This window comes from Botryllus schlosseri, chromosome 10 (assembly GCF_051294905.1).
Source record: "Botryllus schlosseri isolate E-star chromosome 10, Bs_hap1, whole genome shotgun sequence".
NCBI lineage: Eukaryota > Metazoa > Chordata > Ascidiacea > Stolidobranchia > Styelidae > Botryllus > Botryllus schlosseri.
This window is the reverse complement of record NC_137245.1, coordinates 13927839-13942684: the sequence shown is the minus strand read 5'-3', so window position 1 is coordinate 13942684 and position 14846 is coordinate 13927839. Positions and strand designations below refer to the sequence as shown.

Here is a 14846-nt window from a genome sequence, read left to right as displayed (position 1 = left end):
TCGAAATTGATATAAGGCTATACGCAGCTCACTTTTAAACTGAAACCATACGCGGGTTCAAGTCTCGGGAAGGTCACAATATGAATTTGAAAATAGTGCTTCAATTTCATGAATATCAACCCCCCCCCAAAGGGTTAATCAGAGCCGCAAGAAGACTATCTTGGAGCCGCAGTTGGGAATCACTGGCCTGAACGTACCGGAAACAAATTTCTTTCGTGAGAAGCACACTATTCCAAGTTGGTATTTCTATATGGGGCGCATCATTTTTATCTGCTGTTTTGTTTTCTCGCAAACCATATTTGCCAAGCTAGACCATGGCAACTCCATCAATTTAGCGATACATATTGTCGTTGAAACTGAAACTGAAACTGAGCGGGTGGCAGTTTCATGTAGTTCAACGAAGTTGCACGTAAACGGTATCCGTGTAATGAGCATATACATGGGCTTCCATGGGCTTGTGCTGGATTATGAAGTCGTCGGATCGCTACTTTCGGACTGTGTGTGATGAGGAGCCTGACGCGGCCCACTATTTTCTATACTCCAATATAAAATCCCTGTCACATTTTATATTTCACTGAATTCAGTTGGAGACGTATATTTGGAATAGTGAACGAAATAGGTAGCTCGGAATCAACCATGGATTCACAGCAGAAGGCCAATAATGACAATCATGCAAATCAATGCAACCCGAACAATTACAGGTGATATTTTCATACCGATATTAATTCATAATGGGACAAGATCTGGGAGTTTTTTTTTCCGTTGGTTCAAAAGATCATCATCCATCTTCTTCCAGCTCATTGAAATATAATTTGAAAATATATGCTTCCCGGTCAAAATGTTATGGATATCATGAGTCAATGTAAATAACGTGTTATACGTATAACTGAACAAACAAAAACTAGTAACTTCCTGTTTGTCTTGGAATTACCTTAATTTTGGTTTTAAGATATGATGGATATTCGTCAAGCTACGAGGGCAGTGGAACGCAAGCTGATCGCGACAACCATGCAAATCAATTGAATCCGAACAATTCCAGGTATATGTAATGGAACAAGAGCTCGGTTGCGTTCTGCGTTGTTCGATCATTATTATGGTTTCTTTCAACGGTGTTTCGACATCGATGCTCAATTGCTCATTCTACAGTAGGCCCATATTTGTCGCTGCTCTTACGGCTAATTTACAATAATGTCCAGAGAACGACCGCGGAGAAGGGCGAATATAAGAAGCGAATGAAAAATACGAGGAAAGTGCCGTTAAAGAAAAACAGTGGCAAGACCAATATCGAATACCGTAACATCGGGCATTAGGTCGAGGTGGATGCAGTGGCGTATGAGCATATGTGCTGCCGCCCCTGGCTATCGTTGAAAATGGCGCTCAAAATTTGAAATTGTTTCAATCTTTTCAATTATATTTACTGGAAATCTTGTTGCGTTGACAAAAAAAAAGGTCATCACCTCACATTTTGCCGCCCCCCCCCCCCCATGGCGCAGAGACATAAGTGCCAAGTGGCTGCTACGCCACTGGGTGGATGGTAGATTGAGAGACCGTACTTGGTCGTTTCGACATACTACCATCTGTTCCTTACGTCGCATTGTACATTGTGTGTTGTGCAGGCAGAATGCTATTGTCGATTATTTATTGATTGATTGAAAAAGTACTGCTTTACAGCTTTGACGATTATGAGGGGATTAGTGTTGCAGCAGCGGACCATACCTGATAGAAACACACTAGGAACAATACGGGATGCCACAGATCATGACCGTCTCACTGAGAGTTTTTTCCGCTGGTTTATAGATCATCACACATGCGCTTCCAGTTCATTGAAATAAAATTTGAAAATAAATGCTGCCCGGTCAAAATGTTCTGGAATTCATGTAAATAATTATATGTAGGCTATAACCGAAAAAAATGAGTAACTTCCTGTTTGCCTTCAAATTACCTCATTGATTTTGGTATTAAGATATAAAGAACGTACGTCAGGCTACCGCGGCAATGGAACGCAAGCTGATCGCGACAATCATGCAAATCAATTGAATCCGAACAATCCCAGGTATATGTAGTGAACAAATTAGCTATCCGATTACATCGGCGTGGTTTTGCTTGGCTAATAATGATCGCGTAATTACTAGTTGGGGTTGCATTTAAAACAAATCGTGTACCAAAACGTGCTTTAATCAATGTCAAACGAAATCAGACAAAGCAAGTCGTATTTTTCCCAACTGACGACGTCAGCGGGGATATTGAAATTGAAAATGAAATTTATGACATTTGAGCAGTTGGTTAAACACAGCCCTATGTTAATGTTGATGAATCTTTTCCCTGAGTTGGTAATTAGATGCGACAACTGACTATATTCACATTCGATAATACTGTCCGTATAGCTCCAACCAATGAGATGCACCGACGTACGATAGTGCATGGAATTAACTTCAACCGACTCCAGAATCCCTTCCAAGTGTTGGCGTTTTATCAAGGCTCCTCATCATTCAATCCCCGTAAGCGGTGTCGTACAAAAGCCTGAAGGTCGGCATCTCATCAGGAGTCGTAATAAGCAATATCCACCATGTGTAAAATTACCATAGATGTTGAAACACCATGGATACTAAAACACAACAACAACAATCAACATCAACGCATTTCTTATGCACGATCTCAGAAAAAGTCACATTTTGAATATGCATGTTGCTTGAATTTGCAAATCCGGTCATGATTCAAGATGACCTGTTTATGTACAACACTGAGGAGTTGAAGTCGTGCAATTGCTGCTTAATGCAGCTCACAGTCTGTCGTGCATGCATGCCGCTTAGTGATCTGGTCACGTGAAAGTATTTATTTAATACATATTATATAATATAACTTTGTGTATGAAGAGACTTTTTGGGGTACAGAACTTTAATATACATTTTAGTAATATATAAGCTTCCGTTTAATATATTTACATTATGAATATATTATTATGTTATTTTTCATATATTTAATATATTAATCATACTTTAAACAACGGTCTTATTTTAAACATATGTGTTTCAAAGGCCTTTTCATTGTAAATACCAATAAAGCCTTATAGCTGCGTTGCGTGTGTATGGTGTTGACGTAGCCGCTGAGTTACTTCACGGCTATAGCTGAAATTACACCCCGTATGATCCACCGACTTTATTCTGGCTGCCTAAAAGTGTATATGTAGTAAAACATTCGCGATATTGTGTGAATAAAGCTAGCGCTCTTCGTAGCATCAAGTGTCTCTTTCAGCTACATCAGTAGTTCTTCACCTTTTCCCTCTCGCAGCACCCCTATTAGAGGGGAAAATACAGCGTTGTAACCAAGTCACAAGTCAATCTCACTTTCCTAGTTTTGACTCAAGTCAAGTCGAGTCATTTCAATTCACCACCGAGTCAAGTCCTAGTACAAGTCAGCGAAAATAGGATCGAGTCCGAGTCATAGTATTATGACTCGAGTCCGAGTCCAAGTCAATGTGTTGACTGCTCAGTTTCCAGTTAAAGTCTTGTTAAACCCACTTTTGTATGACTCTGTTTGGTGATATCGAATGGTTCAGATTTATAATATACTAACTTCCTCAATTTTAGCAGTTTCTGGTCGCATTTTAAAGTACCGGTACCGATAGACGTAATCCCAATGATGTGGTTACTTTACTATTCTTCAAAATTACAATGAAATGCCTGTCTTGGCCGTCTGAGTCTCGAGTCATATGACTTGGTTCGAGTCATGCACAATGACTCGAGTCCAAGTCAAGTCAATACACAGATTGACTCGACTCGAGCCGAGTCATTTTCGTATTATTGAGAAAATGACTCGAGTCAAGAGAAGTCAATAGAATGAAAAGCGCGAGGAAGCCTGAAAAAAATATCAAGCACTGCTACACCAGACATAAGGCTGAAGAGGATGCCAGATTGAGAGACCTAGGCTGTTTGGTCGTTTCGACATCCTCATATCTGTTCATTACATCGCATTGTACATTATGTGTCCTTTGCTGGTAAAATAATAGAGCCACAAATTATGCCACACTCAGAACTTGGAATCTTTAATTTTTGTTATACATCGACCTTACTTACCACATTTTCCAGCTGCACTCCCGGGCAGTCCAATCGACACCCTTGTGCAGCGGCACACCGGTTACGAACCATTGAGCTATACATGCTGCGGACAGACCCTGAAAATGCAAACGACCCTGTGCATTACCAATTAACAAATTAATTGGTAATTGTATTTGCCAGCATGTGGAAGTGCACTTCTTAAATGGCTATATCGATGATATTGATGTACGTATAATTATATATGCTGCTCTTTACATTTTATAAACGATGAATGATGAAGGACTGTAGGCCTACCTGTTTAAACCGAAACTAATTAGATATTTTAACTTTTCTGCAGATATCAAGGGAAAAGATGAGCTGCCATGAATTTCCAGAAATGTGAACGTTAACAACTAATCAGCAGTTTAATCGTTATAGTTACACTAGCAAACTGTACCCGTCAAATATTAAACGTTACCGCTCGCTTCTTTAATCTAAGTGCGATTGCTGATCCCAAATAAGTCTTCCTGTCTTCCTGACGCAGATTTGGGCGCATAATCTCCCGACGATCGAGTCAGGGGAAATTCTGACTCTTGGAAACCCCAAAGTGACAATTTCAAGCGGAACTAGACTGTCAATTGCTGTATGCAATGGAAATGGTAACAGATAGGGTAGCCCAAGATTAGAAAATGGAAAGTAAGAATTGCGTTTCATGTTCGACCGACTCGTCATAAAATGTTCAAGTCGGATCCATTGAAGTGTTAGGTTTTGATAATATGTAAGCAGAAAGTATACGTTTTACGGTTAACCGGAAAGAATGAAAGCACTCGAGATAATACAGTTGTAAGCTATATTTAGCTGCAGAGCAGGCAGGCGAGTACAACCATGTAGATGGAATTATACATGCTTGGTTTTAGTGCCAGGATATTGACTAGGGAAGGTGTGAACCGCCGAAAGGTTCAGGTTCGTGTGAACGCGAACCTTTTTGAAACGTGAACCTATGCATATTGCTAATTCCAATGCTATATTTCAGTGAAGCGATATATTAAATTCAAGTCATCAAGTAAACGGTGTCGATTAAATCACTGTATGTGTAATTGTGTATGTTCGGATTGCTCGCAATTGGTCACGCCAGTGTCGCATGTGATAGCAACCAGTCATTCACGGATTGTACGTTTCACTGATCCTCCATTGTTACATCACTAATAAACTGATCGCAAACGAAATGATCACAGCTTCCGTTGTCGTAGCAGCAGTGGTGGCCCTACGATTGGGGGGCTGGGCGAGACTTCCAGGGGCCCCCTGTATAAGTATGTAATCGCAGTATGTAACCCTCCTTTCGTATCTATTATTACCAACTTAATATTAGTGCGCCACATGGAACCGGATTACGTGATGTGTATATGCGTCACTATACACACGACTTGACTTGATGATTATCGGGATATGGGACTTTTCTAACAAATGCAGAGATCTGACGATTGACCTATCTGTACAGAATCATCTTCTTGATTGGTACACGGATTTCCATATATATACACGGATTTCCATATTCCGCTATATTCTTTGAAAAAGGCGCTTAAACCAAAGAGGGGGGCCATTCGACCAGAGGGGGTTGGGGCTGGGCGATCGCCCACCCCAAAAGCCACCACTGCGTAGCAGCAGTAGTCAGAGGTGGTCAGTAACGAAGTACTTTTACTTTTTGGAAGTACTCACGTAGTTTTCCCCTACTTCTGGTACTTACTCAAGTAGATCTGATTTTCTCTACTTCTACTTAGTAATATTTTGTGATCTACTTACTTACTTTTCGCTATTTTCAGTTTGTCAAGTAGAAGTAGTTTAATCCCCCAATACGAAAGATAGCCTGAGGAATTTCGGTGCTGTTTTCACGGAGTATCAACATTTAATATTCATAAAAGTCAAGTAAAAGCCACAAATTTTGTTGCGCTTCGACCACAGTAGTTGTGGAGTGACAAATATGTTTTCACCAAAGTATCAGTGAATATCAGTGTTGGGATGACTCGAGTCAGACTCGAATCACCTTTTTCGTATGACTTGACTTGACTCGAGTCACTTTGCTAAAATGACTTGACTTGACTTGACTCGTCGTATCAGAAATGTGGATTGACTCGTGACTCGGAGCAAAATTCACGAGTCAATTTCAAGTCATCAAGTTTATTATTATTATTATTGGTAAAAACGATGAAAAGATGGTGAAGCTTTTCACATTAAAGCCTTTTGCGTCACACCATAGCATGCATATGAGAAATGCACAAACTTATCATCCAAGAAATATTAGAATGATGAAAAAATAAATCGTCGACAGAGGTATACACAGGCATATTTGAGTGATCTGTAGGCACACATCCAATTCGGAGACATAACCACTACGAATTCAGAGATATAAACATTTAAATAAAACGCCTTGTTTCCTTGACATATTGAATGACATGATCTAACATGCATTCACTAGTTAATAGGTCTACTGTATTTAAAAGACTGTCATTATTAATATATATAGCGTTTCAGATTTGCACGTTGCCGTACATACTTCAAACAGTTCATTAGATAATGATCGACGGTTTCGGGCAACGAACATTGTTCACATAGAGGAGAATCATTGCATCCAATCTTATGCAGGTGGTAGTTGAGCCGACAATGGCCTGGTCTCAACCGAAACAGAATGATTTGCTCTTTTCTCGATGCTAAACTTGGTAACCTCTTGTAAATCGTGTCTTTGATGAGCTTGTATTGACTTCCGGTGTCGCTTGTCCTGTACAGTTGATCCCAGTTGTTTCTGCACGAGTTCCTAAGGAGCGAGTACGCATCCCCTACGGAGACGAAGTCCAATTGTTGACGGGGCGGTGTTTCTGATGCTCTAGCGCTTCTTGCAAATTGGTCGGCGATTTCATTGTGCTGAATACCACAGTGTGCTGGAATCCACACAAGTGATACTGTGACCTCGCGTGTAATTGGTGTATCTTCTCGACTATCTCGGTAATGAGGAGAGGAGCTGCGAAATTGAAATTTGCTATGCACGTTAATGCGCTCAAGCAATCACTGAGTATTGCCACTCTACTGTGGGTATTATTCAGCACCCAAGATAGGGAATCTGAAATAGCGATTAGTTCGGCTGAGAATACTGAAAAATAGGGCGGCAATAAATTTGCAGACGTAGTAATATTTGGAATATGATAAGCGTATCCACACCCTGTCTCAGTCTTGGATCCATCTGTGAAAATCTGAGTGTAGCCATGATATGCAGAGAAGATATGATCTAATGATAATGATTTTCTGACATCGGGGGTATATATCTTGCGTATTGAGTGGCACAAAGAAAGGTCCACATTTGCTGTTAAAATTGTCCATGGAGGAGTCGTCGAGATTTCGCTTCCACAAATCCGTAGTTGGTCGATATCAGCAACCCTAGATAGGATATTAAAGGTGACGAACCGTCTATTTAGCAGACTGTATGTTTCTTCCCACGAGCTTTCGAGTATATCATTGGCCAGATTGTCCTGTTGCGTTTTTAGATGGTAGCGATACTTTGAGCATTTCAACGCATGTCTATTTTTCAAAGGCATTTCATTGCATTCGGCCTCTAAGACGCATATCGGTGTGCTTCTCATAGCCCCAGTGCATATTCTGAGTGCCTGGTTACGTAACGTCTCGATTTTTGTTAAATGCGTTTTGGGGGCGAAAAAGTACGCTTCCATACCATATTCTAAGACAGATCTAATAAGAGTTTTATATATAACTAACAGGGTTTCTTTACATCTTTACAAGTCATCAAGTAATCGGGGTCGATAAAAATCACTGTATCTTGCACATGTTCGGATGGTTCGCGAAACGCTGGTGTAACCCGTAAGAGCGACCACTCATTCAATGATCGTGCGTTTTACTGAGCCTCCATTGTTTTCTCACAAATAACGTGACCGAAAACGAAGTGATCGAAGCTTACAGCTTACGTTGTCGTAAACTAGTATAGTAAAGTAATTTGATGGCAACATGTGTATTTCTGTTCTCTGTTCTGACCTTAACCGAACCTCTTGCTTTATTGAAATTAAATTCAAATATAATTTATATAGGTCTCAACCATTGGCGCAGGCTCGAATTGTACCATATCAATTTGTAAGTGGGTAATATATTTGCATCTTATCAATTCGTTTCTCTATTCTCTATTTTGGCTGGAAACTATAAACAGAGGTTATGCAATTATTTAGGTAGTTTAGCAGTTCTGCGTGAATGTGAGCGATACAGCGTGTATATTTAACTCTATTCGTTCAACGGTTCAAAATCAATGACCACTCCATCTGTATATCAGACAGCTAATAAAATGCAACCACTTAATCATACCTCATACTTCGAAAAAGCAACTTGACTTGAATCGTGACTTGACTCGTGACTTGACTTGACTTGACTCGACTTGACTCGAGTCACCTCCAAAAATCGAGTGACTTGACTTGACTCGAGTCACCTTCGAAAATCGATTGACTTGACTTGACTCGAGTCAAAATGTGAAATGACTCGAAATGACTCGTGACTCGAAGGTAGTGACTTGATCCCAACACTGGTGAATATATATTTTCGGCACCGTATTGCTTGGTTCCGCTCACACCATATCAAATAATTCATCACAGTAAATTTGGCCCACCAACATTTGAAACTACCGTTTCGCAATCTAGCAATTACCTATCATTTCGTAATCTAGCAGCCCATGGCGTGTACTGCTATACTGGAACATCCGGCTTTTTTTTTAACGTTACACCTGTTTTAGCATATCATAGGGTTACCATACGTCCTCTTTTTAAGAGGATTTCCTCTTTTTTGACTTTTTTGAAAGTGTCCATGGAGGACGCCCTTTTGTCCTCTTTTTTGAGTTTTGTCTTCTTTTTTGAGAATTTAGGTCATATTTATAGCAAAATTCGACTGATATGCCGTAAATTAGCACCGAAGTGACGCTCCGGCGGTATTCCGGGAGCTGGGTTGAAACCGTATCCGATATAACTTCTCCGTATTGCTCTTCGCCTAAACTTGGGGCCTTGTAATATGGGGTAGGGCGCCATGCCATGATATTCTCTAAAACGGGGTCTTCTAGTAAACAAAGGGTTAGTATCGCATTTTCATATCAATACTATAATTTGCATCCCATGATGCGAAAAAATGCTTATTTTGTCGAAAATGGATACCTCCTGGGATGCATAAATACGAATAAAGCTCTCTGCACCTTCCGCATATCTCAATTTGCAGCTTTTGACAGTCTATGCCAGGGGTGTCAAACATACGACCCGCGGGCCGCATCCAGCCCGCCAGACGATTTCATCCGGCCCGCGATGCAACTCTGAGTAGATTGAATTTTTTTTATATTTTCCAGCACAATTGTGACAAATGTTGAGATATTTTGCAGGAAATACTTCAATGCTCATAAGCCCAATTATAACCACCCGACAACGACGCTGTCGTTTCAGCCTAGTTACCACTAGTAACGAATCTGTGAAATTGACAGCCAATTTAAAGAAGGCAAAAAGTGCAGACTAAGTTAGTTTTATACCAATATGAACCAAAAAGTAGTTGTTTACAGAAGCGAAAACGCCAATACGGAGCCGTTATATGCAGTTTTCATTGAAAATATATTAGTTGCACAAATATATAATAGAAATAGCCTATCTATGGTCGCACTGTGTGTCATTTTCGATCCAAATTCCAACGTTCACGTTTCCAATTAAATATCTTGTATTCCTCACGATGCATAGGCAGGGCTAACTCCAGATTACGACTGAATCAAAGGGAGTATAGAATATTGCAATATATATCGTCGTTAACGCCACTGTTTTAGCAGTTCTTAACTATATTCAACCAGACAATCATCGCATTTTTGCCAATTTCATAGTTCTCGAATAAAGGTGTTGCGACTTGCTTCTTAAAAAAACATGATCCGTGTATTATCTATGTATGCTAAAGTATTCAAGTGAAAAGCAAGTGCACGAGGCAACATTTTGAAATCCGTCGACTGGTCCGGCCCGCGAGCGATTTGAAGGCTTAAATCCGGCCCGCGACGTAATTTGAGTTTGACACCCCTGGTCTATGCGAACGAGTTAAGACTGTTTACAAAACTACTTACTTACTTGAGTAGATTTAAAATCAGTCAATTCTACTTCTACTTTAAGTAGTTTAGGTGGCTTATGGAAGAAGTACTTCTACTCGTACTCAGAGGTGGTCAAAGTAGTCAAGAAAGCTACTCAAGTAGAAGTAGCAGTAGTGACGAAAAATTCTACTCAAGTACGAGTAGAAGTACTTCTTTCATAAGCAACCTAAAACTACCTGAAGTAGGAGTAGAATTGACTGACTTTAAATCTACTCAAGTAAGTAAGTAGTTGTGAAAACTATCGTAATTCGTTCGCATGGACTGTCAAAAGCTGCAAGTGGAGCTATGCGGAAGGTGTAGAGAGCTTGATTCATATTGATGCATCCCAGGAGGTGTCAATTTTTGACAGAATAAGCAGTCGTCCGCATCATGGGATGTAAATAATAGTATTGATATGGAAATGCGATACTAATCCTTTGTTAACTGGAATATCGAATATCATGGCGTGGCGCCCTCCCCCATATTATAAGGCCCCTAGTTCAGTCGACGAGCAATACAGAGAAGTTGTGACGGATGCGGCTTTAACACTTTGCGCCATTAGTAAACGTTAATTAAAAATATGGCAGATCGTAAAAATGCCATAGTGTATAGCTTTATTTTCGGAAAATATAAGGCATTACCACACTGGCTTTTATACTTCAACATGTATGTTCTCCACACAAAAGAACTGACAATATAATTAGAGCTCAACTTATAATACTCGTAATTGAAAGAAAAATACAAATACTACTTCTAAAAAGCGGAAAATATATTTCATGTCTTTTGTCCAGAAAGTTTAAACGGGGTGGTCTGCCAAAACAAGTCTAACGTTAAAAAATGTCAAAGTCCACTTTTCCTGATTAGGTCACGTCATGGGCTGCTAGGTGTAATAGGTAATTGCTAGATTGTGAAATGGTAGTTTCAAACGTTATGGGAGGCCGTAGTTACTGTGATGAAATATTTGATATAGGCGACAATGCGGTGTGAACGCAACCATGCTACCCGGTATCTAAATTATATTCAGCGATACTTTCGTTAAAATATATTTGTCCCTTCATATCTACTGTGCGCGAAGCGCAACGAAAATTCTGAGTATTGCATGACTTTTATGAAAATTAAAAGTTGGTACTACGTGAAAACAGCCCCGAAATTCCTTCAGGCTATCTTTCTTATTCGGGATTAAACTACTTCTACTTGACAAACTGAAAATAGCGAAAAGTAAGTAAGTAGTTCACAAAATATTACGAAGTAGAAGTATCGAAAAAAAGATCTGCTTGAGTAAGTACCAGAAGTATATGAAAACTACTTGAGTACTTCGAAAAAGTAGAAGTACTTCGTTACTGACCACCTCTGCTCGTACTTGAGTAGATTTCTTCTTCGCTACTTCTACTTCTACTTGAGTAGATTTCTTGACTACTTTGACCACACTGGTAGTAGTATAGTAGTTGATTAAGCTACTAGCAACGTATCGCATTTTATTTTACGGCTCTGTGCTTACATTGCACAGCGCTTGCCTTAACCAAGACCAATTAACCCTCTTGTATGATTTAAAATAAATCGAACGAGTATATAGTTTATATGCGTTTATACAGTTTTCAGTATTTTAGTCAAAACACGTCCTAGAATATTTACTTTTTTACTTACTTGTAAATCGCTACTTCTACTTCTACTTGAGTATAGAAATTTAAGGCGTTACTTGAGTACCGACGGTGACTGCGCTTTGACCACCTCTACTTGCAGTACTTACAGTATTATATTTTCATCTGCCCAACACACGCAAAATGCGATATTTTTGTGGTGTATTGAACTGATAAAATTGCTAATAAACCAATGATGATACAAGACACACAATGCGATGTACTGAACAGGATATGGGGATGCCGAACGACCAGTTGGGGTCTCTTGAACTGGCATCCACATCGACCTAGTGCCCGATGTTACAGACTTCTCCGATGTTATTCTTTATTCGTAGGTATTTTTAGAAGTTATTTCTTGCTCTTTTTCTTTCTTTATCGGGTCTTCGCCTGCTTGGATGGCGCCGACGCTCACCACTACGCTATCTCCCCGTTCGGTCGTAGTCCTTGCTATCTGACCGAATACGGCCAAGTTATTTCAGGTTCGACTGGACCCAGAGACACATTGCAGATTCGGCGGATATATCATTTATGTAGCAGTAGGTCCCTTTCTCGCACAGCACTGTGACCCATATGACATGTTTCACCACAGTAATTATGGCCGAGCAAAACGTATGGAACGCTAGGTATCCTATTCTACGATAGCCTCTGCTACCCGGGCAGCCCGGGTTCGATTCCGCGTCAGAGATTTATCTGGGCTCCTCTTCCCTCGACAAAAAATCCCAGAAAAAGACCCGATGACAGAACGCACCCACAAGGAATGGAAAGGGCAGGAAAGAGCCGTGGAATAGTGATTGACATCGAAAAAAGAACAGTGACATCGGATACTAGGTCGAGGTGGACACATTGCATTGTGTCTTATCGCATTGTACATTGTGTCTTGATCAGATGAAAATATAATCTGACGATTATTGATGTTGATTGACCTCCACTACGGGCCTTGGCGTGAGAGAGTCATTCCATGACAGTGAAGAACCGCAGCAAATCTATCTAAATTATATTTTACTGTATTTGATAAAAATTGATAAATCGTTCGGACCTTTTCCTCGGAATCAAAAGCGCACAAGTACAACACACGCGCGTCCACGTCGTCCAAATATCATATGATCGACCGGAAAGATCATCACTCTATAAAATATGCCGGACCTGATGTGTGGAACAGTATCCCGCTGGCCATCAGACAGTCGACGAGCATGTCCACATTCAAGTCGAAATACAAGCAATTACTACTAAATAAATACAGTCCATCCTCAAGATTACCGGACCACGACTGACCTATCGATCTCGCTTCCCATGACTTGCCGCCCTATTCTTGTCGCTTTCTTTTTCTATACTGTCGTCTTTACTTTCATTCAGTGTGCGTGTGCACTGTGCATGCCTCCTTTTTACATCGCCTAGGCCAAGGTCGGTGTCTGATTCCATAGACAACTCCAAGTCGCTTCGACATCTTCATGTCTTTTCATTGTATCGCATTTTTTGTGGTGTATTGAACTGATAAAATTGCTAATAAACCAATGATGACCATTGATACAGATATACTATAAACAATAAAAAAATTTCAACAACCGCCGGTATATCTTTCCGCTTCCATGGAGATGGGCGTGAGTCAAAGGACGCCAGAACGTGAATGCGTAGCATCGTTCGATTTTCGTGTTGATTTACTTGCTTCTCATGTAGTTCAGTTCAAGTTTTTTCATAAAATTTCATCATAGTTGCAGTTTGTGCAGTTGTTCGACGCGTGGTACGTTATATTACACCTTGAATCATATCTTTCAAAGGTTTGTTAGAGATTATGGGTTGCGATAAATTGATTGTCAGTAGCCTAATTGGAGTACAGACTACCGTATATATAGAGTGATTGAAAAGCGCGCTGTATGGGGAGAGAGAGAGAGAGAGAGATTTATTTATTCGTCAACCGGATTAAACAGAATGAGTATGCAAAAAAAAATACTCAAGACAAAAACAAACACATATACATTAATAATAGCGTGTAACTGGCTACCGGTATGTAACGGTATAGACCAGTGATTCCCAAGCGCGGCCCTGAGAGCCGCATGCGGCCCCCAGCTAGCCTTCTTGCGGCCCCCAAAAAATATTAAGAAATCGAGTTATGACAAAAAATTAAATTTATATTTATAAAATACACTAGCTTTTGGCTTGGAGTCTGGAGTTTTTAATTAGGATTGCAGGAAATTTGTCTGTAGACTGCTATCGTTACGTCCAGTTAAACGAGCAGTAGCTATAGATATAGGTAAAGACAGGACTGTAACTGCCGCACGCCAAACCCCCAATGAAAGGGGGGTGGCGAGCTCGAACGGGGCTCAAAATTATTTCGTGAATTAGAATAAGTTGTAGAGTATTTTTTGGAAAATTTATGCATCTTTTTCATTTTTTTGCTGTAGGCGTGATTATATGTTGCCAAATATCTTGATTTTTGGGTACACATGCATCCCCAAGAAAAAATGCGCAAGATTTATAGAAATGGGCATCGGGCATATCGGCGTTAGCCTTTACCGCGCCACGACGCACCAAGCCAGAAAACCTTGGCCGAACAGGACTGCCCTTACGCTGACCGAAAACGTCGTTATATATACAAAATACTGTCTTGGCAATCATAACCTCACGAGACAAATACCATCCCGCAGGGAAAAATTATACTCCAGTGAAGAAATACCAATTTGAAATCGTGTGCGTCTCTTAGATTAGAAGCCTGTTTGGGCGATTCTATATTTTTTGATATAGCAGACAGGAGGTTACGAAATAACATATTACGGAATCTTACTACTGGGCCCTACAGTTTCCAAGACACGTCACTCAGCTCTACCGGTAAATCTGAATACGTGAGCAGCGAGGACAAGAAATTGATAGCAATATATATATGCAATTCCCGAACATATTGACCGATTTTATCAAGAATTATGGTAAATTTTCGCGCTTCGCGCTGGCTCACTTAACAGTACAACTAGTTTCGTAGGAAAGGGGAATAGGGATAGGTTTATCACCCTATGGGAGCTCAAGACCCAAGTTTACTATTTTTTTTGGGGGGGGGGGCTG

General features: G+C 40.2%; 1 long non-coding RNA gene across 1 annotated transcript; it reads left to right on the top strand.

Annotated features, from left to right (window-relative positions):
- The first annotated feature begins 575 nt into the window (after window positions 1-575).
- On the top strand, window positions 576-4483 carry LOC145448389 (uncharacterized). Its single transcript, XR_013917894.1, has 3 exons — window positions 576-701; window positions 950-1039; window positions 4393-4483. It is a non-coding gene; the product is annotated as an uncharacterized LOC145448389 (long non-coding RNA).
- Window positions 4484-14846: the final 10363 nt, after the last annotated feature.